Here is a 24,519-nt window from a genome sequence, read left to right as displayed (position 1 = left end):
GTAGCTTTCAACTCTCCATAGAATTGGAACAACTTGCATGATGTGGAGTACAGTAAGATAACAAAATTGTATATTGTATGAGGCAGATAAGTGTGGTTGTCCTGTCTAACCACAATGATAACTGCAGTAGTGTTATGCAGGGTTTCATCTTCTGCAGTGTCAGTTACTTATGGTTAACCACGGTCGCAAAGTAGGTTGAGATCATCACAATGAGATATTTTGAAAGAAAGAACAAGTTCACATAACTTTTATTTCAGTATATTGTTGTAATTATTCTTTTTCATTATTAGCATTGTTAGTCTCTTACTCTGCCTAATTTATAAGTTAAGCTTTATTGTATGTATGTATAGGAAAAAACTTAGTATATACAGGGTTTGGTGCTATTACCAGGGTCAGGCATCCACTAGGGGTCTGGAAACACATCCCCTGCGGATAAGGGAAGACTACTCTACATAATTTGATTCTTTCTTTTTCCCAAATAGTAGTCATATTTGATCAGTCACTTTTGCTCATGAACAGGACATTGCCAAGGACAACACAAAGAAGCTTGTTCTGCAGCTCGGTTTTCTTATGTTAAATAAGATTTAGTTTTCTGCTTGCTGCTTCTTACCTGATTCTACTTGGTAAGCCTTCCTCCTTCTTGTGTGATAGGTTGGATGCTGGTGGAGAGGTAACTAGTGCATGAAAGCTCCAAAACGTAGCGGAATGGAAAATTAGAGCCTCAAGGATATCCTTTGGAAGGAGCCAGATAGAAGGTGCATGCCCACATTGACACAAAGCTAAAGCACAACTACTAGGTATTAGAAAACACAGAGCGCATATACAAGAACAAAGCAAACAACTCCTGTTACTCTAACAGTGTGCCTTACTTTTCTTTAATTTTACGTATTTGTAAAGCAGAAAAATGCCACTCTTGTGTCTAGTTCAGTTACAAAATGCAACAGGTAGCATTCTAGAGTGGTATGTTACTGTCAGTGCCGATTTTGGGTCACTTTAATATATTGCTGTTTAATTGATTTTCTGTCTGAAGATGCAGGTCTTTAACATGTACAGATTTTTATAAGATCACTGGAATACTGACTTGCTTTTGTTTTGTGATGAGGGCAAATTTTCTGTGGTTTATTTTTCCCCATTTCAGGTGAAAATAATATTCTCTTTTCCTCGTCTACAGGAAGGATAGCAGTTTCCTCAGTTAAACTTAGGATCCTTCCCCCTTTTAATAGGCCATTATGTAAAATATAAATTATCAAAATTGTATCAGAGTAATAATTAGCTAATTTTTTGCAGAAGTTTTTTGGGTTTTTTTTTTTGGTGTCAACACAACTTAAATCTAAAATAACAAAAAATAAGAGAAAACTTTTTAACATTTTGGGAATATATGAAATTGAATAGCAAACTCAATTTAGATGAGTTCACATGAATAACATGCTTCAGGTTGGTAATATTCCAGAAGGTTCAGCTGCCTCATAGAAAATTAAATCTCTGAAAAATTCCCTGACTAAAAATTATTTGAAAATTCTAATTTTTTCTATTTATTTGGATTTTCTTGTGTTAGATTTCATTTCATGGAAGGATATTAAGTTCGTGTATATTCCTGTGTGTGAACTTGTGCTTGTGTATGCTCTTAATAGCAGTTATTTTTCAAAGCAATAGTCTTTCAAGCCTTCCTAATCTCTGCAACATCTAAAATGAGGTGATATAAAACTCCCAGGTGGGTACTAAGTATTAGATGTGTTGACAGCAGCATGGGTGCATGAGTGGTACTGGGAAGAAGAAAAATGATTGTCTAGAGTTTGTGTGCTACAGAATTAAGGTGATCTCGGCTGCTTTCATTTCCTTTATTGAATAATATTGTGTTTTTCAAATGAGGAGGATTAAGTAAGCACCTTAAGAAGAGCAATATATTGACAACATCTGGTATGAAGAATTATTATAAAACATAAGAGGATCTGTGCCAGAAAAAAAATGGAGAGGGAGAATCTCTCTAATAATTAAATTTATTTTAAATGTGCCTGAAACATTAAGGGGGTTTTTCTCATTTAAATTTATCTTTAAAAACTCCCCAGAGAAGGAGAATGGTTTCTGTTACAGCTGGTTAGAATTGCTAAGCAAATGTCTGGAAAAGATGATTTTGAAACAATGTATTTTGTAATGTTAAAACATTATACATTTTTGTTGAAACCTGACTTCTGATGAAGAAAATCGCTCTGTACAGCAGGCCTGTGCTGTGGGCTGCTTTTTTGCTTTCTCTACAGCTGAGTCACTGAGGACTGCTACTTTAGCTCCTCAAAGCTGTTAAATTTCTCGAAGGGAAGCTGAGTCATTAGGAAATGTACCAGAATAGGAGAAAGTAGGTTATTTTGCTAGACTTGGCAAAACTTTCATCAGCTTCAGATTCACAAGATCTGTAGTTCTCAAACTCCAGGGTTAATCAGAATCTCCTGGAGGGCTTATTCAAACATAGGTGTCTGGGCCCTCCTGGCAGAGTTCCTGATTCGGTAGGTCTGAGCTGGGCCCCAAGGATCTGTATTTCTGACAGGTTCCTAAGTGAAGGCGATCCCGCTAAACCTCAGCCCATACTTTGAGAGTTGTTAAACTAGTGAAAGCTTGGAGAGAAAAAAAAAATGAGACAAGCCTTCCCCAAAAGTTCGGTAGTCAGCTTCATAGTTGGATGGAGGAGGGCACTACCATTTATTAATCACTAGATACTGTCCCAGTCTTGACATTCACTCTTCCATCCAATTCTGTGACCTAAGTCATGGTGTATCTATGCTGCATAATCATCTGTACAGAACTCAGTTTCTTTCTTTTCTTTCTCTCTCTCTCTCTCTCTCTCTCTCCTCTCTCTCTCTCTGTCTCCTTCCTTCCTCCCTTCTCTTCCCTTCTCTTCCCTTCTCTTCCCTTCTCTCCCCTTCCCTCCACTTCCTTCCCCTCCCCTCCACTCCCCTCCCCTTCCCTTCCTCTATTGCCCTGGCTGAGGTACAGTGGCGTGATACTGGCTGACTGCAGCCTCCACCTGTGGGGTTCCAGTGACTCTCCTGCCTCAGCCTCCTGAGTAGCTGGGACTACAGGTTCACATCATCACACCTGGCTAATTTTTGTATTTTTATTAGAGATGAAGTTTCGCCATATTAGCCAGGCCAGTCTCGAACTCCTGACCTCAAGTGATCTGTCCACCTTGGCTTCGCAAACTGCTGGGATTACAGGTGTGAGCCACCACGCCCAGCCCAGAACTCAGTTTCCTTAATCAACCTGCCCAGAGTTTAAAGCCAGAGAAGCAGGTGCATCTGAATTTCTGCCTTTGTCTGTTTGGATCTAAAGCTTCAACTCTTTCGATCAAAACATACTTTTGTACTTGTTCTCAATGTATCTTTATTTTCTCTTCTTTTTCATTCATACATGTTATTCAGAGGATCTCAAAATTCTTTGGAGTTTTACAAAGGAAAAGTTCTATTTCCAAAATTTTTTTGCGACCTGACATCCCCATACTATCAGGTAATACTAATTTATTTAATACTGATTTTGCTTATGAGTAATGGCAATGCACAAAGCTGATGAAAGCTGAAATTCTGTCAGATGGATTTAGGAAATTAGCAGAGAGGGGAGAGAAACTACTAGTTTGTGAGAAACTACTCGTTTGTGAACTATGCAAAAAGGACAGACATTGTCTTACCTAATAACGAATACACCTTTCCCAAAGGAAATGGTTACCTTTTAAATCTGTGCACTTATGTTTGTTTTTATCCAAATTTGTTCCAAGGAATTACGTAATTATTATTTCTGTACAAAAGTTACTTAGTCATTCATAAGTTATTATTCATTGATGTCTGAGAGTAATTTTAGTACCACTCTAAGTAAATTGTCACTAGATAAAAACCATGAAATACACTCATTCTGAGTCATTGCTTATAGCCATTTAAAGTTGATTAGCAATGTTAGTTTAGGAGACGTAAAAATGCAAAATTTTATTTTTTAGTTTAATATTTCAATTTGTAATCTCAATGAGCTATAAAAGAATGTTTATAGAAACCCAACTTTATGAAATATAAAGAAATGCTCTCACAGATGTCATTTTAGATATATGATATTAAATATGCTAAATTCTAACATTTTGGTACTAACCTGTGAGCACATAGATGACGGGGGCTGGGTGTTATATGTTTTTACATCAAAGATGAAGTCCTGCATAGTGAGTTGCATGTGATAGGAGTCAGTAAGCATTGACCAAATGATAAAGCATTGCTTCAGCTGAGTTACAGGTCTATTCTTTTTAGCTCAAATCAACCCATTAAACTATTTGTGAGATAAACATTTTCTAAGGTGTAGTTCTCCAATAAGATCTTGAAAAAGTTGTAAGTTTTATTTTATTTGAAAATGTTTTAATAACTTTACATTATTGACTTTCCCCTTTCATGTATTTTTAAATATGAGAAGTCTAATATCTGTTTATATGTGAGTATATTGCCATTTGGCCTCAGTTGCTCTTACTGTCCTCCCCCACTGGGCCACTTTTCTAGGTCAAATTGTTAAGGGAAAAAAGATGCAGGATTTTCAAGATACAACCTCTCACAGAGTACATATCTTAAAAGAGGAAAATGTATCGTGCACGCTGAGGATTACCTATAGCTAAATGAGAGTTGAAAATAGAAGCATGTGTTAAACTGGAAGTCAATTTGGGAGAATGTAATAGAGTACAGTCTGACAGGTGTTAATGTTACCCTCAAAGGGAATAAACTAGAAGCTATAAAAAGTATATGTAGCCACCACTCATTATGATACATGATATTCCTGCTGACTTTAAGTAGAAAGATGAAAATAACTAGTTTCTTTAAAGCTGCATATTCTGATAATTTAGGATTTAACTTTCTGCTTTGAACAACTTTTTTGTGTGGAAAATCTTAACTTTTTATAGGTATAATTTATTATTTTTAATAATGCTTATTATTTTTTTAAAAAAATAAGCTGTATTGTAGAAATCATCAAATACCAGCTAGAAGTATATTTTAATATTTTATAGATTTTACTCATAGAGTAAAAATTACATTATTAGATATGTAAGGGGTGATAATACCTTTTAAAAATCTTAGTAGTCCTTGTTTGTTCTACAGTTTATGAAAAACAGAAATTCTAAAGACTGCACCTATGCATGAAATCTGATTTGCTCTTTTGTGCAATATAAGAGTATGGCTGATTTCTTTCAATTCTGAGAACCGTACATAGGAGACCCCTACCTTTACATAGGTAAATACATAGACCCCTGCCGTTACAAGTGAATAGACTCTGATTTCAGTTGATTTTATTTCATATAAAACTATATCCTTCACAACTACACATCAATCTCAAACTTCTTTGAATGGCTCACTACTTAAAAGTCATTTTTCCCTAAATGATATGTATAGACGTAAGTGATCTGAAAAATATTTTCAAGATTTTATTGTCCTTCTTACCTGTATGAAGAATTGACATATATGCCTATATAAAAGTGGAAAATATGTATATGATAAAACACCATACCTTGTTAAAAGACAAGAGCCAGATTGAGAAAGAATATCTGCAGATTGGGAAAAGAATAATTAATGGTCAAAGGATTAGTATCTTGAATATGAAGGAAAGTTTCTATAATTCCAAGTAGTAAAACAAATGAAGAAAAGGAAAAAAATACAAAGGTTTTGAATAATAGATTTACAGAGGAAAGGAATGGCAAACATTGACAGAATGCTCATGCTCACTATCTAGGAATTGGTAATTAAAAGAAAATGCTTTCTTAAGATTGCTCAAATGGATAAGGAGTGGTAAGATCCAGGGTTTGCTTTCTCACACTGGTGTGGGAAGGCAGTTGCTCTTCATATGACCAATGGTGGGGATGGAAATTGCTCAAGCCGTTTTGGTAGGGCAGTTTATAAAGCAACTTTTAGAACTAAAAACAATGTGTAACTTTTGATCCAGCATTCAAATGCTGGGTATCTGTTCTAGAGAAATGCATAGGCATGTACACTGCAGAATTCTAATAGCTAAAATTAATCCCTGATTGTCATTGCCGTGAACTGATCGTTCTCCCAACACAAAGTTCATATGTGGAAGCATTAACCCTCAGTGTGAGTATAAGGAGTTAATTAAAGTAAAATAACTTTGTAAGGCTGGGGCCTTGATATGATAGGGTTAGTGTCCTTAATAAGAAGAGTTATAAGAGGACTTGCGCTCTTTCTCTCTCTCTTTCCCCAGCTATGTGTGTACAAGTACAAACAAGGTCCAGTGAGCACACAAGATAGTCAGGAGGCTTCCTTTACCTGACAGTATCTCTTAAGCCATTTTCTTCTACATATGGATGACACATTATCTCCTTGTTGGATGAATGTATTGTCTCCTTTTTGAGAAAAAATTAATTCTTTATACCAGGAGATTCTGACAGCTTGTAATGTGTTCAGTTCCCTGAACTACAGGGAATATGCCCAGTCCACCATTCCTTTCAAACTCATCCTCTGACTGTAGATGAAAAGAGGGAATTACAGAGCCATAGAAATTGGGATTGTCTCTTCTTATGAGATATACTCCATATTTTAATATAGTCATATTTGAAGTTTGTTACTTTTATCATAATCTATATATACACAGGTTCAAGAATAAAGTGGTCATCACACAGATTAAGGAATAGATTATTGCCACATATTTCTATATCCTGAAACTATATATTGTTTAGGTATTTTTGTTTCTTGAGGGAAATGTATAACAGCTATTTTTCTGTAACTTTTTTTTTTTTTTTTTTTTTTTGCCTAGCATCGTTTATGTTTCAACTACGTTATAGGAGTAGCTGCTGTCCTCTATTGCTGTAACTATAGAACAGTGATTTTCAAATGGCTTTGACTGGAAGCCACCATAAGAAATATGCTTAAATTGCAAATCAGTGTGCCTACACATGCAGAATTGAAACAATTGAAATTTTAGAGTTAGCTTGCCTAGATTCATGAAAAAAAGCTAGCGAGTTTAACGTGCGTAATTAATAAGGTCTTAAATGACAAATACTTAAATAGTTGTCCACCTTTATCTGCAGCTTCTTTTTCTGTGGCTTCAGTTATCTGTGGCCCTAAAATATTAACTGAAAAATTCCAGAAATACACAATTCATATGTTTCAAATTGCATTCCATTCTGAGGAGTGTGATGATATCTAACACCGTCTCACTTGGAGCATGAATCATCCTTTTGTCCAGCATATTCACTGTCTATAGGCTACCATCCATTCTACCTGGTAGCCTTCTAAGTCATCAGTTCAGCTGTGGTGGTACTTCAGTGCTTGTTTTCAAGTAACTCTCATTTTACTGAATAATGTCCCATAAGTGTAGTGTTGTTGACAATTTGGATATGCCAAAGAGTCATCGTCAAGTGCTTTAAGTGAAAAACTGAAAGTTCTCAATAAGGAAAGGAAAACATCATATGCTGAGGTTACTAAGATCTGTAGTAAGAAGGAATCTTCTATCAATGACATTGTGAAGAAGAGAAATTTGTGCTAGTTTGCTGTTGTGTCTGAAACTGCAAAAGTTACAGTCACAATCATTCATCTCACTTCATCTGATCACATAGGTATTCTATCATTTTACATCCTCACAAAAATGAAGAGTCCAGTGCAATAAGATATTTTGAGAGACCATATTCACATAAGTTTTATTACAGTGTATTGTTATAATTGTTCTATTTTATTATTTGTATTATTCTCTTATTCTGCCTAAAGTTTATGAAGTTTATAAGTTAAACTTTATCATAGGTGAGTATGTATAGGAATAAACATAGTATATATATAGGATTCAGTACTATCCACAGTTTTAAGCATCCACCGGGGGTCTTGGAGCATATCCCCTGTGAATAAGGAGGGACCACTGTTTACCATCTGTCTTTTAAGTTTATTCAGTTCTGCTTTTAGAAGTTAGTAAGTGTAGGGTTTTAATTTGACAATTATTATCAGCACATTGAAAAATATTACTGCACTGTTTTCTGGCTTCCAGAATTGCTGTCAAAATATCAGCTGTCAGCCTGGGCAACATAGTGAGACCTTGTCTCTACAAAAATAAAAATAAAAATAAAAAATAATTAGCTGGGTGTGTGGTACATGCCTGTAGTTCCAACTCCTCTGGAGGCTGAGGCAGGAGGATCACTTTAGCCCAGGAGATTGAGGATATAGTGAGCTATGATTGTACCACTGCACACTCCAGCCTGGATAGATAGAGACTCTGTGTATCTATTTATCTATCTGTCTATCTATTTACCTATCATCTATCTATATATCTAGATATATTTTAAGCATATATTAAAAATAAAGTCTGTATTCTTAAACTAAAAGCTGGCATGTGTGCTTGCTAACTTCCTGGATCTCTTACTTTGAGTTTTACCATCTATATGTTATTTATAGTCTTCATTTCATAACATTTTTCAAGTAAAAATTTATTTGACTTAGTTTTCTCATTTAGAGTTTCTTCTGTCTCATTAGAAGATAAAGTTTCTAGCTTATAAACAATTTTTAAAATCAGTCTTTAAGGTCCTTTGTAAAGCTCTTGTTAAGATTCTTTAAGTTGTTTTCTAATTTCTCTCATGATTGTATCATTCTATTTCTTTGATTTAGAGGTTGTTTGGCTATATAAATTGACTTTATGAAAATTCTTGCGACACACAATTTTAGGGAATAAAAATGTCACAAATTAGGAGAAGTGGCTATTGGAAAAAGACATCCACTGAGATTTAAGAGTCAAATTTGGGGTCTATTAATCTTGACAGAATAATTAGAGTACTGTCATTTTTCAAGCAGATAGAAAAATGAATACTCTGTAGAACGTACAGGACATAAGAATCTCCTGAGAATTAAGATTATTTCTAATTCACAAATTACTATATGCATATTATTTAAAAATAGAAACTCTTGGTAAATATGTTTGTAATTAAGACTTCTAACTCAACCATTCAGCATTGCTGATTCGACATAGGACTAGGCTGAATATTAACCTTCTTGCAACCTTTTACATGAGTAAGTTTGAGACACTGAATTCTAACTAATATGAGAAGAATCTTGGTACTTAGGGAATAGTGAAGTGCTGACATCTTTGTAATATAACTTCTGAACCTTTTCATGAAATTTAAATGTTAGTACAATGTTATCATCCCAAAATACTAATTTGAAGAATCTTTAAAAGACTGCGTTTTCACACCTTAGGCCTTCATGGGCATCTAATAAATGACAGTTAGTGACACATTATTTAGCATTTGTCAAAAAGAAAAAAAAAAAGGTTTTTCCTCAAAAGAAAAAAAATATTTTTTCAAAACGTTGTTCTTTCTTTCTAAATTTGTTAGTGTATTCTTACTCATGACTAGAACTTATGTTTAAATTATCATTTTTTTTTTTTTTTTTTGCAGCTGGCCTAAGTAATCATTAAAAATTGGGAGCTAAGTGACTTACTGTTTTATAGAAGGATAAGTAAATTGTCATTTAGTGTTTCCAGAAACAATGGTGGTTTCTGGTAATGGAGAAATTGAGAATTAGTGCATAGTGAATGAAATAAATTATTCTTTTTCTAAAAGCTGAAGAATTAACATATTAGATATGTGCACATATCTATGCATATGCCCATACATGTCTACAAGTCTTTTGGAGCTGGCACATGTTAATCCAGGTCTCAGATGGTAGTCAATCCTGCCAAACAACTTGCATGGTTTGCCTTGGCAAAATTCCAGTATTAGATGCTTTCAGATTTGCTACTTGAAGCTTAGTTTATATTTTGTCTCCATTTTGTTTCATTGAAAACAGTATGTGATGTGAGATTTGGTGGCATGATATTCCGTGGCATGATGTTCCTGTTTTGTTACTTTTCTTCTTCTGTTATTTCCACTAAATAAACAAATGGGAAATGAATACCTCATACTTGAATTCATTCTTCCAATAGAAAAGAAGTAATTGAAACCACTGGGTTACCTTGATATTTTGCAGAAAGTAAACCTTTCTGGGACAGCTGAGATTGTTTATTGTGATTGGGTCTCATAGGCTTTTGAGAGATAAACCTAGGTGAACTTTCTTAATCAGTCTATATATATATCTCATATATACGTATGTATACATACATACACATATATACACATATATATGATTAATGGGGTGAAAGTGATGAAAGCATGTAAAAGGCAGAGGCAGTTACTGCATTTGGTGATCATAGCTCAGCAGGAAGTTGCCGATATGAGCTCATTGTATTCGTATTTTCTTCGTGTTAGCTAGCGGGCAGTGCTGGCGGGGTTCTCAAAGCCCCTGACTCCTACTGGGGGGTGCCACTCTTTTTCTACCTTAGCTGAGCAGGCACTGACCAAATGCTGAAACATGTGACTGCCTATGAGTTTGCATAGTTTGTAAGCTAGGGCAGGGACTGTGCTTAATGTATCTTTATGTTTTTGCATAATGTCTTACAGTGCTCCACACATGGTATATGCCTGTTTTTGTATTGGTAGCTTGATCATTATGACTGTCTGGCATATTGCACTGAGTGCTGTACAAGGAATCCTATTGTTTTCATCTGGTGAAGTAAGACAAAGACTGTAGAAGGCTTGCATTTGGTTTATAGATTGTACTTGTATTTTGGCAGAATTGTTCTTAAAGTGGGGAGAATGTTTCTCAGGTCAGGAAAACTTGAATAATGTAAGTATTCCCAAATAGAATATCAGTGTTCTAAGCCATTATAAAATGAAGCATACTGATTACCCTGGTTTATACCAGAGGAGCTCCATTATTTCCCATGTATTAACCTTGGTGAAACACACACTTCCCTTTCTGCTTGTCCTCCTTAGTCACAAAGAAAGATTGATAAACAAAAAAAGAAAATAATTCAAGTCTGCTTGGCTGTGTGATTTTGCTATTTGTAAGCCCTGGAAGGGTGTGGTAAGCAGTAATGGTCTCCTCCCTCCCCACCCTCATGCTAACCAAAGTGACTTTCCTCAAGGCTTCTGATTTAATAGAATAGCAGAAGAATATTAGAATGAATAGAGTATAGTTAGACTAACGAACTTGTTGTCAGAGTGAATGGTAAACATTGTACCAAACTGGGTTCTGAATTCAAATTTTATTTTACAGGGTTTTATTCTAACATTAACTTTAAAATAAGATTCAGTGATACTTATTGTTTTGCTGTGACTATCCAACTGTATTTGAGTTTGCCATTAAACATTTTATACAGGTTAAATAGATTAGAAAGCTTGGACCTATGTCATTGTTCGTAAACGGACACATTGCAATAAAATGTACATTATCAACTGGCCAACAGAATGATATTAACAAGAACAAAAACACATGGATGTAGCACTTGACAATCTTTTTTTTTTCTTTTTCTTTTTTTTTTTTTTTTTGAGACTAAGTTTCACTCTATTGCCCAAGCTGGAATGCAATGGCGTGATCTCGGCTCACTGCAACATCTGCCTCCCTGGTTCAAGCGATTCTCCTGCCTCAGCCTCCCGAGTAGCTGGGATTACAGGCACCCACATCCATGCCCGGTTAATTTTTATATTTTTAGTAGAGACGGGGTTTCACCATATTGGCCAGGCTGGTCTCAAACTACTGACCTCAGGTGACCTGCCTGCCTCAGCCTCCCAAAGTGTTGGGATTATAGGTGTGAGCCACCGCACCAGGCTGACAATCTTTCTTCAATAGGTGGTTTTGATTGATGAGAGAGTTTGAGTGTGAAATCACTACAGCTCCCACAGTGTGATACAAGGAAGGTATTAGAGAGTAATGACAGTAGTGTCTAACAAATAACTGCCCTGTAACACATTCCAAATCTGTTTTAGTCTTTTAGGTTTCCTGCCACAAGTTTGTTTGTTTGTTTTTTGGCAAACTGCTATTTTTGAGGCTTTCTTAATAGCGTTTTAGGTGGTTATTTTGCTTTTAAATTCCAGTGGAGTTCAGTTCTCTTTAATTTTCATTATTGCCCTGTGGGAAATACTGTGTATATATTTATGTGTATATATAGATTCATGTTTGTATATATGTATATAGGGGAGATTCTGGTTAAGGACTGTTACAACTTAGGGTAATACATAAAGTTAATTTCATAATAAAGCATATGACTGTGTATTTCCTTTTGGCCAATAGTTTAAATGTTCATATTGTAAAAAGAGAGCTGTCATACTATTTCCCAATACGAATTGGAATAATGTTATAAACATGAAGTAAAAAAATTTTGAGTTGATATCTAAATACTGGAAAAAAAATCTATACACAGCAGCTTTAAGCAGCTTTAAGCAGTGGATTTCTAGGGATTAGTATATTTCTCAAGAGGCTGAGGCATTGTGCCTTTGGTGTCAGTCTTAATGTGCTTGAGACATGCAATAATTCTACAGAAATGCAATGCTCCAGAGTGTCTTGTTTCTTAATTACAAAAGCGGTTCTAATTATTCCATTTTAAGTGCTAACTTCTTTAAGTTTTAAAGGCTCAGTAACTCAGCTAAAATTTATTTAATTGAGATGGAATGGGGACTGTTGAATATTTAGTTGTCACTAATAAAATACGGTATATAATAAAGGAAAGCCCATTACAATCTAATTTGTCTTGATAATAAAAGTTAACATTTTTGAAGTTCTTTCAGGTCCTAAGTTATTATATGGTATTTCTCAATTCTTTATATTCATAACGTAATATGGAAATAATGAAATATTAATGTCTTAAAGGTCATTGGATTATTTAGTTATCAAAATAAGCATGAATGTATTAGAAAGTGTTTCTTTCTGTTCATTGGCATTATTTTTAATATTCTATTTTCCTTATAACTATTTTTTTAATGATTATCACTATGAGCATCTAATCATCCATCAAATTTTATCAGGTATTAGTATATTCTAGCTCTGATTTGAAAAATATATGTTCCATAGGAACTATTGAGTAAGTTATAGATTGTAGTACTATGTGCAATATCCATAATAAAGAAATAAAAGGAGGATTTTGGAATTAAAATAGAGGACATCTCACTCAACTTAGGGAGTCAAGGAAGTCTTCTTGGTGGATGTCCCACTTGGGCTGAATTTTGAATAACAGTTTTTTAGTGCTGGCTCAATGAAGCCTGGATGTGTGAAAGTTTAGACAGAATGATAGGCTGGGTTGCGTTGTTTGAGGCCAAGAGTTCAGCAAACTGCAATAATCATTTGGTCTTCATTCAGTTCTCCACTTTCATTATACAGAATAAGTCAGACATAAGAAAGCTGGCAATGGAAGTCAGTATTGAAACTTCTTATATACACAAGCTCAGCAAACTAAAGAATATGCTGACAACCATAACAAATAACTAAATGAGTGATGAACGAACTTTAGAAACAAAGAAAAAGAAAACAGAGGGCATGTTCAGTCATTTTTTTTTCCCACAGATATTAACTGAGCACTTTGTATGCATTTAGCATGTTGCTAGAAGCTGAGGAGGCATCAGTGAACACAATAAATATGATCCTTGCCCATATAGGCCTCATTCTAGCATGTGAAACACATTTTAATAAATAATACACATTTTAATAAGTAATTGCACAAATAAGTGTGTAATTACAAGTTGTGGTAAATGCTAGATAGAAAAAGTAAAGGAGTTAGAGTGGATAGAGGAGTTTTTTTTATTTTATTTTATTTATTTATTTATTTATTTTTTTTTTGAGGCGGAGTCTCGCTCTGTCGCCCGGACTGGAGTGCAGTGGCCGGATCTCAGCTCACTGCAAGCTCCGCCTCCCGGGTTTACGCCATTCTCCTGCCTCAGCCTCCCTAGTAGCTGGGACTACAGGCGCCCGCCACCTCGCCCGGCTAGTTTTTGTATTTTTAGTAGAGACGGGGTTTCACCGTGTTAGCCAGGATGATCTCGATCTCCTGACCTTGTGATCCGCCCGTCTCGGCCTCCCAAAGTGCTGGGATTACAGGCTTGAGCCACCGCGCCCGGCCAGGAGTTTTATATAAATAGAGTTAGGGATCAAACTAACATGTCTGTGGGAGGAATGTTATGCTGAGACATAAAAGAAGAAATGAAAATAGCAATGGAAAAGCAAGGATTAGAACATTTTTGGTAGAGAGAGGAGCATTTGCAAAGATCCTGGGAAAGAGCAGAGCTTGGAGAGTTCAAAACACTGAAAGAAACATTATGAGAATGAAGTAAAGCAGATGAGGGAACAAGTGATGTAAGATGAAGCTTGGAGGGGTAGGTGGAAAGGAACTCAGGAGAGTCAAGAAATTGAAGAGTAAACTGGAAGAAAGATGTGAGGAGCCAACTCTTTCAAGGTCTATATGGAAGTGGTGCTGTTCAGTAAGAACTCAGGATTTTTCCTTCTTGGATGCAGCAAGGAAGATGGATAGGTGTGGTAGAAGTGATGAGAGCATTCCATGCTAAAAGTATAGGTTAGAATAAAGACAAGGATTCTCCTGAGAAAAATGAAGGAGTCTGGTTTGGAACAAGAGGAGGTAAGAAAAACAAGGCAGTCTAGACAATCTGTTGAAAGGTACTGATAATGAAGCAGAAAGTATGAATCTTTTCAAAGATAATGATAATGAAGCAGAAAGCAGTGAAGTGTTCTAGTGGACTCCAGTAATGGGGCATTGTTTTCCCCGAAGAGTGAATTGATGAATATTCCATACTGAACGCACCATGCTGAGCACATAGAAGATACTCAATAGCTTTCAGAATCGTTGACATCCTCAGGGCATCAGGCAAAATGTCTCCTGAACAGAGGATAGCCCATAGTTTTAGTCAAAAGGAACAAATACTACCAAAATGTGAATATTAGTCTCATCATAAAGGTATGTACACTTTATGAAACAGCTATGTTGTCTGGGATATACACCCTGGGGTTCATCATTGAGCGTCAGGATAATTTAGGTCATGGACACACACAAGGAGTTTAGGAATGAAGGTTTTTAATAGGAAGAGAAAGAGAAACAGCTCCTTCTATAGAGAAAGGGGTCTCCGAGCGAGCAGAAAGGACCAGTGGGTGGTGGATGCCCTGAATTTTATAATCTGGTTTGAGGAGGCGGTATCTAATTTACATAGGGCTCACAGATTGGTTGGATTAGGCATGACATTTATATAGCATGCAGGGAAGGCTGGTGTCACTATATTGCCCAGACGGGCAATATAGTAGTTCTCATTTTTTGCGACAGGTTCTCAGTATATTTGCCCTGTCTGGGCAAAAAATGAGAACTACTAGGCTCAAGCAGTTATCCTGTCTCAGCCTCCCAAGTATTTGGGATTACAGGCACATGCCACAGTGCACGGCTCTAAAAAATGTATTTTACATGATCACATGTAACCTGAAAATATGCGTATCTGCCGGGCGTGGTGGCTCACGCCTGTAAAACCCAGCACTTTGGGAGGCCGAGCTGGGAGGATCGTGAGGTCAAGAGATTGAGACCATCCTGGCCAACATGGTGAAACCTTATCTCTACTGAAAACACAAAAATTAGCTGGACGTGTTAGTGTGTGCCTGTAGTCTCAGCTACTCGAGAGACTGAGGCAGGAGAATCGCTTGAATCCAGGAGGCAGAGGTTACAGTGAACCGAGATCGCACCACTGCACTCCAGCCCATCTCCAAAAAAAAAATATATATATATGTGCAGTTTTAAAACATATAATACATTATTACTAACTCTGGTCACCATGCAGTTTAGTAGATCACTAAAACTTACTCCTCCAGTCTAATGAAACTTTGTAACCTTTGATCAACATTTTCCTTCCCCCCATTCTTTCTCCCAATTGCTCCATATTCTGGTACCCACCTTTCTACTCTCTGCTTCTATGAGATTGTCTTCTTTAGAGTCCTCATGTGATTGAGATCATGTGGTATTTGCCTTGCTGTGCCTGGCTCATTTCACTTAGCAAAGTACTCTAGTTCCATCTATGTTGTCCCAAAGGATAGAATTTTTCTCTTTTTAAAGGCTGTATGGTATTTCAATGTGTAAACATACCACATTTTCTTTATTCATTCATTTGTTGATGAATAGTTAGATTGCTTTCATATCTTGGCTACTTTTGAATAATGCTGAAATAAACATGGGAGTGCAAATATCTCTTTGACATGTTGATTTCATTTCCTTTGGAAATATATACAGAAGTGGGATTGCTGGATCATATGGTAATTTTTATATTTTTTAGGAAACTCTATACTATTTTCCAAAATGGTTGTACTGATTTACATTCCCACCAATGCTGTACCCAAAGGTTGCCTTTTCTCCGTATCTTCACCAATATTTATCACTTGTCTTTTTTGTAATAGTCATTTTAACAGGCAGGAGCTGATATCTCATTGTGGTTTTAATTTGTATTTCTCTGATGATTAGAGATGTTGAGCATTATTTTCATATATATTTTGGTCATTTGTATTTCTTCTGAGAAATTCCTGTTCAGATCCTTTGCCCATTTTTAAATCAAGTTGTTTTCTTTCTGTTGAATTGTTGGAATTCCCTATATATTTTGAATATTAGTCCCTCATCAGATGGATGGTTTGCAAATATTTTCTCCCAATCTAGGTTGTGTCTTCACTCTCTTAATTGTTTCCTTTGTTGTGCAGGGGAAACAATTTTTAGTTTGATGCAATCCTGTTTGTTTATTTTTGCTTTCATTGCCTGTGCTTTTGGAATGCTATCCAATAAATCATTTCCTAGACTGGTATCATAAGGCATTTCCCTTGTTTTCTTCTACTTATAGTTTCAAGTTTTATGTTAGATTTCTTTATTCTTTTGAGTCCATTTTTGAATATGGTGTGAGATAAAAGTTCAATTTCATTTTTCTCCTTGTGAATATGCAGTTTTCCCACCACCATTTATTAAAGAGACTCTACTTATTTCCCATATGGCACCTGTGTGTCATAATTTGCTATAAATACTTAGATTTCTTTCTGGGATTTCTATCCTGTTCATTGGTTGATGTCTGTTTTATGTCATCCAGTACCATGCTGTTTTTGATTATAAGAGCTTTAGGATTTTCTTATTTAGATCAGAGTGTGTAATGCCTCCAGGTTTTTTGTTTGTTTGTTTGTTTTACTCAAGATTGGTTTGGTTGTTATGGGTCTTTTCTTGTTCCATATTTGACCCCCCACTCCACTTTTAAATTTAAAAAAGAATCTCCTACTTATTATCAGTTATTGCTGAAGTCACTGAAATTCATATTATTATTTGTTTTGCATCACTGTTTGAGTGCTGCATATCAATCACCTGGTGAAATTTGAGCATCTTTTTTTCAACTTTCTTCAGTTAATATCATTCAGATTCAAGAAGGCACGTCTTTCTTCAGCAGTTCATAAATTTGCAGCATACATTTTAGCGGAAAGCCTTCATCTAAAAATAACTCTTTATCTTAAGAATAAATCCTGTTTGTATAAGTCTCTCAAGCTACTGGTGCCTTTATAAGTTGTCTTATGTGAAGAGAATGTAGAGGAAGGAAAATTTGTTTTCTCACCCATTGCTAGGTTCATGGCTGAGGCCCCTGTAAGAAAAGACAGATGAATGAGAAAAAAACATACAAATTTACTTAATATAAAAGTTTTACATGACATAGGACACTTCATAAGAAAATTAAGATGCAAAAACACAGAGACCTGTGTATTTTTATGCTAAGTTTGAATAAGAAGTTGATAATTATAGAGAAATATGTTTGGACAAAGGGAGTATGATCTAATGCAATGAAACTGGGGGACAGGGGTTGACCAAGGCCTACTTGTTCAGATTCTTCTTTGTGTCTTCAGAGATAAGAATGTTTCTTTCCTCCAAGCATAGGAAGAACACTTCTGGGGAGAAAGTCAGAGAGTGACCGTCTTTGATTTTATAGCCTGCTTCAGGGGAGAAGAGCCAAGGGAAGGTGAGAATGGCCTTCCTGCTTCTGAAGTTTTCTCAGATGTCAAGATGACATAATTAGAGATTCCGAACCCCATTAAGAGCTCATCCCAAGACAAAAGGAATGAGACAAACACATCCTTCTACAGATCCTTAATCATCTGAAAGGAGGGTTGGTCCTGAACACTTGGTAATTTGGATTTGTCTTTCAAACTGTGCCTCAATGGAATTTATCTGGGTTCACAGTTCCAAACTTTAAATTATGGTATAAATGGATACAATAGTGTTTCCATAATATTGTAAATGCCTTCAATGGATTCCATAAGTTTGAGTATATATAAACAACATATTTAAACTTAAGGAAACTAGTTAATTGCTCATTTTATCAAATACGTCAATACTATCATATTAACCTTAGTTTTCATCAAATGGTAAAATATCTTTCAAGTTAAAGTACCAGAGAGGATCACCTCAGTTGAAAACATGTTCATTGCAGCATTATCCACAATAGCCAAAAGATAGAGACAACCTAGCTATCTACCAATAAAGAAACTGTGGTGTATATACACAATAGAATATTATTCAGCCTTTTTAAGAAAGGAGATTCTGCTGTATGCCACAACATGGATGGTCCTGGAGTATATTTTGCTAAATGAAACAAGCCAGAAACAGAAAGGAAAATATTGCATAAACTCACTTATCTGTGGAATCAAAAAAAAAAGGAAAATGAAATATATAGAGAGAATAAAACAGTGGTTGCCAGAGTTGGGGTGGGGGAGGAAATAGGGAGATGTAGGTCATATGATGCAAAGTAGTAGATGTTTAGCGTGAATAGATCCAAAGATCTAATGTACAACATAAGGTACATTAATAGTGTATTGTATTTAGGATTTTTGCTAAGTGAATAGATTATAGCTGTTCTTGCCATAGGAGGGGAAATGGTTAACTATGTGAGATGTGTATTAATTTATTCCACAACAGTAACAATTTTACTCTCTACATAGGTATATATTATATATACATATATAATATGTAAAATATATAGCAAAATACATATATATCATATAACATCATGCTATATACCTTCAATATATACAATTTATTTAAAAACACATTTGATTTCAGTTAGAATTTTTAAAAACATTATGTTTCAGAATATTTATTGCTTTTAACCCTCACAAAATTATGCATCATTCTCATATTTCCAATATTCATATAGGTTTGTCTAAATATTTGAAAAGTAAGAGTTTTTAAGAACTTTTTTATTCTCAAATTTTAGTGAAATTTGAATGTAAAATCTTAGATGTGAATACTTTTGCATGATGTTGATTAAATATGATACGCTTCGAGGCAAAAAAATGACATTGAAGAGCAAGAATTAATAGCCAGTTTTTTCTTTTCTTTTTCTTGAAGTGAGCAGAATATGCGTAGTGATAGGTATGATGAAATTTTATTTAGTGGTATTTGAAGTATTCGACTATAACAAGTATGTGCTATTCTGTTGTGAATCAAAATTTGGGAAATAAAAACTAGAAACTTTACTCTGCACATACTAGGAGTATAAAAGTAGGTTATGTTTTTAGAAATGGATGAGAATAGCCATATACCCCAACATCAAGATCTATGGTCTACAAAGCTAAAAGATGTAAAAGAAATGTGGAGGTTAATATAATAAGAGCACCCTCCCCCATGTATAAAGATCAGACATGCCTTTGGTGTACATTGCCATCTGTCAAGATTGGAAAACCTCAGATGTTGCATCTTAAAATATGTACATTTTCTGACATTTGGGTAGAACAATGTAATTTCTTATGAATGAACTTGACTCCTGACAGTCAGTTGAATGTTAATTTAATTTTGGTGCTAGTATAGCAAAGGCTTCCACATTTCATGGTAGTTGAGTTATCCTGGGAGTTTTGATGAGTGGGAATAAAAAGGGCCTCCCTTGAAGGCTGGGCAGTGATGGAGACGTAAGATAAATTCCTAGCAGTAACAGATCTAGAAAGAAAAGCCCTAGAGCATAACCCACAGCAAATCATGAAACTCTCTCTCTTTAAGGAATTTCCTGGTGGCCTTAGGGAGGATATTAATGGAACTCTTTAGGCTTAACCTTGTTAAGGGACTGTTATGCAGCTCTTGTTGTTTTCTACTTTAAAGTCAAGAATTTTAAGCAGATTAGAATGAAGAATAGTGCAGTGCAGCATAAAGTTAGCATTATACTGTTAATAACATTCATCTGAATTATTAATTTCTGCCAGGAGTTGCTTTTAAAATAATCAGGATTAACTGTAGAAATACGGATTGTTTTCCCCTTTTTGCTTTTTTGTCTGAAGAATAATTTATTATAATTAAGAATACATTATAAAAACAAAAAGGAATCGCAGCTATAAAAATGTGTTATATCAATGACTGATTATATTAACATTCTATAGCTGTCTAATTTCTTAGGCTAAAAACAACAACAACAAAGGAAATTGTTTCATTCAAATTGTTGAGCTTTTTGCCCTGTTTAGAACCAGTCAGCTGGAGGACAGTGTTTGTGAGGATTACCAAGAATGGTTAAAACCAAAAGGTGTTGGTTTGCTCGCTCTCTCTTCTGGTGAGAGAGCCATTTGAAATAGCATACAGGCAACGTGGCCTGGACGCTGAAGCAGAGCTTGGCAGATGGTACCGCAGGATGGAGAAACTGCTGGCAGATGGCATGGACTATTTGAGCAACAAAGAGACTTTTGGCTACCAATGCTAAGAGTTGGAAAGAAAGAAGATGACAACTTCTCCAGTGCTGCCAGCTTGTATACAGAAAACGTTTTGGCAGAATGGAGACTGGTAAAAGATATTCAATTGTTAACTGCAAGGAAAGAGAAGAGTTGTTGTTATTAAGTTTCCTAAGTGTGCTCCCTCTGGTGTGATTGTAACGTAGTTTCATATGGAAGAGCCCTTTAGAGATCATCTAAACCAACTATGCTGACTGAATATTTGGACACATTCATTCTGTTTTTACAACTGAAAAGATATCTCTTTGAAACATTATTTATAAAAAGTGTAATCCACATTTCTTTTTGATAAGTTAAAAAAAGTCTTTATTGAAGACCTTATTTCCCAGGCTTCCTATGTGCAGATTAGCAGTGGTTCTTGTTAATAATGTACAGTGAAGTCAGGTTTGGCTTATATGACACAAACATGTAAAGTTTTCCCTGCAAAGGCTGTGCATGATTGAATCACTGAATCACTTAGGGGGTTATAGTCATTACCACACATCTCCAATTTGTTTTCTGGAGTCTCTGAAGCCACCTGTTACAAATAGGCATTTAGTTCCTAATGATTTCATTGGGGGCTGCTACAATTTTTCATTTGTAGCTTTTTTGCCTATTTCTACCTAATATCTCTCTGTCTCTCTTGTACCTCTTATTTGATATTGTGTTTCCAGAATTAATTAATTTAGATGGCTTTCACATAGTAACTTTTATCCACAAGTAGTACTTTAAGTGGAAATATATAACTTGGTTTTTCTAAACTAATTAACGTATCAAGAACGGTATTAAGAAAAATATTTAGGGATGTTTTAAATGAAATTTAAAGTGGAAATGTATTACTTGAAGTAGAAAAACCGATTCTATATACATTCTTAAAAGTTAAATCTCACCGAAGTTTAAATTTTTGGTATCTCAATTATTCAGAAAACTGCTGAGATTTTGGAAGTAATTGAAAATGTACTGAACTGAGATCAAAAGGGATAAGTAAGTTATTCAGACACTATTCAGAATAGTGTCACTGGAGATGCCTCTGAGCCACCAAAATTACCATCATAATGATTATGTAACTTTTGAGAAGTACTCTTGGCTTTTGGACTCTTACCTTACATAATTTTCTGTCAGTCTTTATGATCCAGTTTTTCTCAGGCTGTAGAAGACTAGAAGTATCTGATTGGAATTAGAGAGCTGCAAGAGGGAGGCATACCGATAAAACGGCACAGAGACAGCTTCAGATAAGAAGGATCCCATAAAAATTACTCCATTACCAAAGTGAAATGATGGCTTCAGGACTTCAGTGGGGAAAAACTCATTTCAATTGATTCAATTAAGACATTTGAAAGAAGAAATTCCCCCCCTCCCCCAAAAAAAGCTGGAAGTTTTGTCACTTAAAGGGCAAATACTAATTTTTTGGAATATTCATTTATTTAGAAACTTTCACTCCATATTTATATTAGGTAAAGAGGGTCTAAATCATGTATGATTGTTTTCACCAATGAACAATTTTCATAAGTGGAAAGTTATGTTTAAAATCTTTGCTTAGAGGGATATACCTTTTTAGTCTACATATGATATCCACTCCCAGCGATAGAGCTCTTTTTCCTTGTCCTCATTTTGGCGATGAGGCTTGTTATGCTGGAAGCGCAGTGGAAACCTCTGGGTCACACAAGCTAGGCAGCCCTCATTATGACTTCATCTTACGCAAGTTACGTCACTTTACCTCCCTGGACCTCCATGATCTCACCTGGAAAATAAGGGAGTGGCTTTTAATGTCCTTTTTTCATTAATGGCTGAAGCTTTTCCTGTTATTCTAGGGTATAATTTATTAAAAGGAAAAATTGATATTGATTAGCATATATGAATAGGTATTTGATTATCAAGCACTTTATACCCAAGTCCATATTTACCACTGGACTCCTTTGCCTTTTAGTACTGGGTTCCTCCTCTGTGAAATGTGAGGGTTGATTTAGGCAGATGGAATCTATAAGGTTTATACTATATCAGAGACTGAATGGGTTTTAGTTAAATTCATGATTCTTTTTTCTTCTGTCCCCAAGAACCTCTCACTAGGACACTCACATCTGTTCTTGTCACCAGAGCCTCACTTTTTCCCAAACATCCCTTTTCCCCTCTACTATTGTAGAACTTTCCCCTCAGTTCAGCCAAGACCAGATTCTTGTCACATGACCAGGAAAGATTAGGCTTGGAGACACATAGAAAGGTGAGGAACAGAATTTATTGGGCAAAAAGAAAAAAAAAAAAAATAACAGCAAGGTGAGAGAGAGTACTGCTAGCAGGTTTCTCACCTTAGAGATTGAATCCCAGGTCACCACCCAGGAACTGAAGAAGCCAGGCTCCTCCCAGCTGCAAATGGCGCAAACCTCCTGAGGCTCCACCCCGTCCTCCCAGTGTGCAGGTGGGTGTTGTTCAGAGAGAAACAGTCGACAAAGGGCGGGCTTCATCCGGGACCAGCAGTCTGGTTTTTCAGCTTTCAGGCTGTTTTAGCCTTGAAGGTGGGGTTTCGCTGGGGACCCTTGGCTGTTTCCTGTCTCTATCAATACCTCTTGCCTCCTCTCCCGCTGTGATAAAGGCTTTGCACTGTGGGATGAGACACATGAAGCCTTATTCACTGTTGCATCTCCAGCTTCCAGCTAGACGCTTGTTGAGTGAATTAATGCAGATACCTCTTGTATCCCTGACTCCCAGTGCCTCATCCTCCACTGGAGACGCCATCCTTCCATCACCTTTTTTACACTGGTGAGGAGTCGTACCCTCAGCCCCTGTGGTTTGAGACTCCCAAACCCCTTCTGGTATCAAGACAGGCATCAGGATATGGGAAAACCCCTCATTCTCATTCTCAGACACTAGGCATTACGAGTCAGAATTTCAGCCTCTTTTCCCATAGAAGCAATATTTACAATTGTTGCAGCTTTGGTATTTTAATATAAGTACAGTGTGAGTTAGAACTTTGGTTGCCTGGCTAAGGAATCTAGCCATTATTTACAACACAATGTTGTTTCTTTGGAAATTTATATTCTGGGTCCCAAGTAACTGACTTGCAAATAAACTTTGGTAAGACGGTCCATTTGTAGTTTGCGAATGGCCTTTAGGCCGTATAGATAGAAAAGCATACTGGGATAAGTATGGATCTCAATGTGTATGAAATTTTCAGTGCCTCAAAGACAGATTTTTAGTGTATGACAAAAGACAGGGAGTATTCCCAAATAAGCCTTCGAGTTTTCCCACAGACACCGATTTTCATGTTAAGAAAAATCTTTTCAGAGCACATCCACAACAGCGAGGTAAAGCTGAATTTTATGAAAATTGAATTTGAACAAGGGCTTTATTATTGCAAACTTTGTCAATCCCCATTGTTTATAATTCCAAGAAAAGTTTAAGTGGATCATTTTCATTTAAGCTGTCATCTGTGTTTTCATTTTCCATGGGGGTGTTCCTGTCATTTTGATAGCGCTTCACCGGGGAGATTGTTTGATTGCCATTAGACTATTTCCTATTCTATCTTTATACTTCCACTTTCCTGTATCTTAAAGTCACCATCATCATTTGCCTGGAGGACGATAGCATACTCCTAAGCCATTCCTGTACTTCTGTCCTTGCTCTGCCCCATGCCAGATTCACACATGGAAGTCAAAGGGAGCTTTACAGTGGGACCCATTTTTTTTCCCCATGATAAAACCATCCAGGTCCAAATATTTAACCATTAAAATGTAAACTTCTTATCTGGGACTTGAAAAGCCCCAAATGATCTGGCCCTTTTGTCTTCTCTAATTCAGCATGAAGCACAACCTCCTTTGCACTCAGCATGTCCCAGCTAAATTGACTTTTTTTTTAATTGCTTGACCACCCAACATCCTTTCTTGATAGAACTAATGCAGTGGCTGTTTGACTCCCAGAATCTTTCTTAGAATTAAAAGTGTCCACGCAAAGTCCCCCTATTCAAAGAGTG

At 35.9% G+C, this 24,519-nt stretch overlaps 1 protein-coding gene and 1 long non-coding RNA gene across 3 annotated transcripts in view; one reads left to right on the top strand and one right to left on the bottom strand.

Moving 5' to 3' along the window:
• Positions 1–24,519, top strand: part of PARD3B (par-3 family cell polarity regulator beta) — a 1,137,826-nt gene that overhangs the window by 301,369 nt on the left and 811,938 nt on the right. The gene's annotated exons all lie outside the window — the stretch shown is intronic.
• LOC117094620 lies at positions 16,477–23,106 on the bottom strand. The gene is made up of 3 exons (XR_004441614.1): positions 22,106–23,106; positions 21,658–21,740; positions 16,477–17,455 (listed from the first exon to the last, which is right to left on the bottom strand). It is a non-coding gene; the product is annotated as an uncharacterized LOC117094620 (long non-coding RNA).

This window comes from Trachypithecus francoisi, unplaced genomic scaffold (genome assembly GCF_009764315.1).
Source record: "Trachypithecus francoisi isolate TF-2019V2 unplaced genomic scaffold, Tfra_2.0 Lachesis_group13, whole genome shotgun sequence".
Taxonomy (NCBI): Eukaryota; Metazoa; Chordata; class Mammalia; order Primates; family Cercopithecidae; genus Trachypithecus; species Trachypithecus francoisi.
Note: the sequence above shows the minus strand (reverse complement) of the source record. Positions and strands in the feature narration are given on the sequence as shown.